This window comes from Tupaia chinensis, unplaced genomic scaffold (assembly GCF_000334495.1).
Source record: "Tupaia chinensis unplaced genomic scaffold, TupChi_1.0 Scaffold000628_1, whole genome shotgun sequence".
NCBI lineage: Eukaryota > Metazoa > Chordata > Mammalia > Scandentia > Tupaiidae > Tupaia > Tupaia belangeri.
The window spans coordinates 199,420-202,487 of record NW_006160148.1 but is presented as its reverse complement, the minus strand read 5'-3'; the positions used below and the strand labels follow the sequence as shown (position 1 = coordinate 202,487).

The window sequence follows — 3,068 nt, the reverse complement described above, 5'->3', positions numbered from 1 at the left end:
TTGAGTGTCCACCGGCTGCCGTAGCTGGAGGGCCCCCAGCTGGGGATTAAAGCTGCAGACGGTGTGGTATCAGCAGCTGAGAAGCAGCAGAGCCCCAGTGTGTGAGAGGAATGGAGCGCACGCACAGCGGCACCAGCTACCGAGCACGCACGGTCGGTGTGCAGGGGCATGGGCCCAGGTTACAGAGTGCCGCGCACAGAGCTCGAAACTAGCCTGGCGGTACTCCCTCGTCTACCAAGAACCCGTGCCCGCAGCTCGGCTGGTACCGAGAATAGCTCCTGAGAAGCAGGGGTACACCCAGTCAGGTGCGTTCGTCCTTTTGCAGTTTCTTTACTTACTTATGGTTGGAATGAGGGCCGACTGTGTTTGTTTCAGTCAGATCCACGCGGAGCTTTCTTTGCCTGGAAAGCCACAGCAATGGGAAAGCATTATGCGAATGGGAAAACTTTCCTTGAGAAACGAGGGGCCAGCAGTTAGTGCAATGGCTATGTCACTGGACTCCCACGTAGTCGACCACGGTTCGAGTCCCAGACCCGGTGGCTTAAACTCACGCTGGGTGCGTGTGCGTGCATGCCCGCCCAAGATCCCGAGAGGAGAATGGAGGAGAAGGGATTGCAGTGTGGTCATCCCCCCTGGGGGGGTGATTTCTCACTTTCTATCTCTCTGTCTCTCTCTGTCTGGCAAGCGCACGCGCCCTATAGCAAAAAAAAAAAAACCTCTCCAAAGAAAGAAAGAAAGAAAGAGAAACGATACAGTGAAGATCTGGAACGTGAAGACGCCGTTCACACAGCCATCTTAACCCTAAAGGAAAGCTTTGAAGGGTAAGTGACAGGACATACGTGGAAGTTGGAATCTGCCGTGAAGCTGGACCTAGGAGCCTTACTCCCACTGAAGTTAAGGGTGACTTGGCTGCCACTGCATAATCATGAAGTGACTGAACAAGCTGCGATCGCGGATAACCCGCCTGTAATACTTAGCCTGTTTATTTATTTATTTTCTCGGAGGGGGAGAGGTTTTTGCTATAGGGTGCGTGCACTCGCCAGAAAGACAGAGAGACAAAAAGCAAGAAATCACCCCCCAGGGGGTATGGCCATGCCGCAATCCCTTCTCCTCCCTTCTCCTCTCGGGATCTTGGGCACACACGCACACGCGCCTGGTGTGAGTTTAAGCCACCGGGTCCAGGACTCGAACCATGGTTGACTACATGGGAGTCCAGCGACATAGCCATTACACCAACTGCTGGTCCCAATACTTAACATGTTTAAAGTACGTTTTGTTTTGCACACATTTTGCATACTAATTTCTACATGGGCAATCAACTGATGTTTTTTAAATGATACTTATAAATCATAATAAACTGTTAAATCAAAAAAAAAAACAAAAAACAAAAAAACAACCTGGACTAGTTGACACCACGATGTCACTTCCACTCCTGGTAACAGCAGGGCACAAAGGAGTTGCCATCAGCCCACAGTTTTTTTTTTTTTTTAATTTTTTTTTTTCTTTTTTTTTGAAGAGGATTTTGCTATGGGGCGCGTGCACTCACCAGACAGAGAGAGACAGAGAGACAGAAAGCGAGAAATCACCCCCCTGGGGGGATGGCCACGCCGCAGTCCTTTCTCCATTCTCCTCTCGGGATGTTGGGCACGCACGCACATGCGCCTGGCATGAGTTTAAGCCACCGGGTCCGGGACTCAAACCGCAGTCGACTGCGTGGGAGTCTAGCAACATAGCCATTACGCTAACTGCTGGTCCCAGCTCACAGCTTTTCAGGAAGCAAAATAACTTGCTCAAGGACTGGACGGTCTCTCTCTCTCTCTCTCTCTTTTCTTTAGTTTTTGCTGTAGGGTGTGTGCACTGCCAGAGAGAGAGAGTGAGAAATCACCCTTGGGGGTATGATCACATCCCAATCCCTTCATCTTCATTCTCCTCTCAGGATTTTGGGCATGTGTGCATGCACGCACATGCACCCGGCAGGTTTTTCAAGCCGCCAGGTCTAGGACTGGAACCATGTGGTCAGCCAAGTGGGATCCAGCACCTGGATCAGCACACTGCTGGCTCTGGGCACGCATCTGGATTCCAGCTCACCACTGCAGTATTTTTTTACTTTCTTAAGAGAGATATTTGCTCTAGGGCACGTGTGCCAGAGAAACAGAGAAGAAAGCGACAACTCTCCCCCCCCAAGGGGAATGGCCATGCCACAATCCCTTCTACATTCTCCTCTTGGGTTTTTTGGCACACATGCACATACGCCCAGCATGAGTTTTATATCTCTGGACCTGGGACTCGAACCATGGTCGACTACATGGGAGTCCAGCAACATAACCACTATGCCATCTGCTGGTCCCCACCACAGTAGAATTTTTACACCATCTCGTTGCCTTTAACCAATGGTATCTTTATTTTGTTTTGTGGTAACCATTACGCATGTCAAGGGTGTGCTCTTTTGCATATTACAGACACATTGTTCGTTAGGTAGTAACAGAACAGTGAGCACTTGACTGAGCTAGACACTGCACTAAGCAGATCTTTCTTTTTAAGTTTCTTCCTTTTATTGCTTCATGAGAAAGAGGAAGACAGACACCCTCGACAGGATCTGACCAGGCTGCAATTTCCCTCACTGAGCTTTGAGCCAGTCAGGATCCTGGGTACACCCGGCACACTCAGGTCAGCCAGGACCCGACCCAAGGCCTCCCATGCAGCTCCAGCGCTATGCAGCCATGCGCTGCACCTGCATGGCCAGGCTTGAACCAAGCAAGCTACAAGTTATCGCCTTTCTTTTCCTCCTTATGAGAGGGAGAGAGAAACGGGAGGAGAACGAGAAAGAGAGAAGTCTTTATTAGTAGTGTTAATTTTTGCTGTAGAGCACATGCACTTACTAGAGAAAGACAGAGAGAAAGAGAGAGAGAGACAGAGGGAAAGGGAGAGAGAGAGACAGAGGGAAAGGGAGAAGTCACCCCCAAGGCGAATGGCCATGCTGCAATAATTAATAATAATAATTTATTCTCCTCTTGGGATTTTGGGCACGCATGTACGTGTGCCCAGTGTGTTTTTCAAGCTACCAGGTC

General features: G+C 49.8%; 1 pseudogene; it reads left to right on the top strand.

Moving 5' to 3' along the window:
* The window catches only part of LOC102494975 (proteasome subunit alpha type-2 pseudogene), a 1,506-nt pseudogene extending 511 nt beyond the window's left edge, over window positions 1-995 (top strand).
* Window positions 996-3,068: the final 2,073 nt, after the last annotated feature.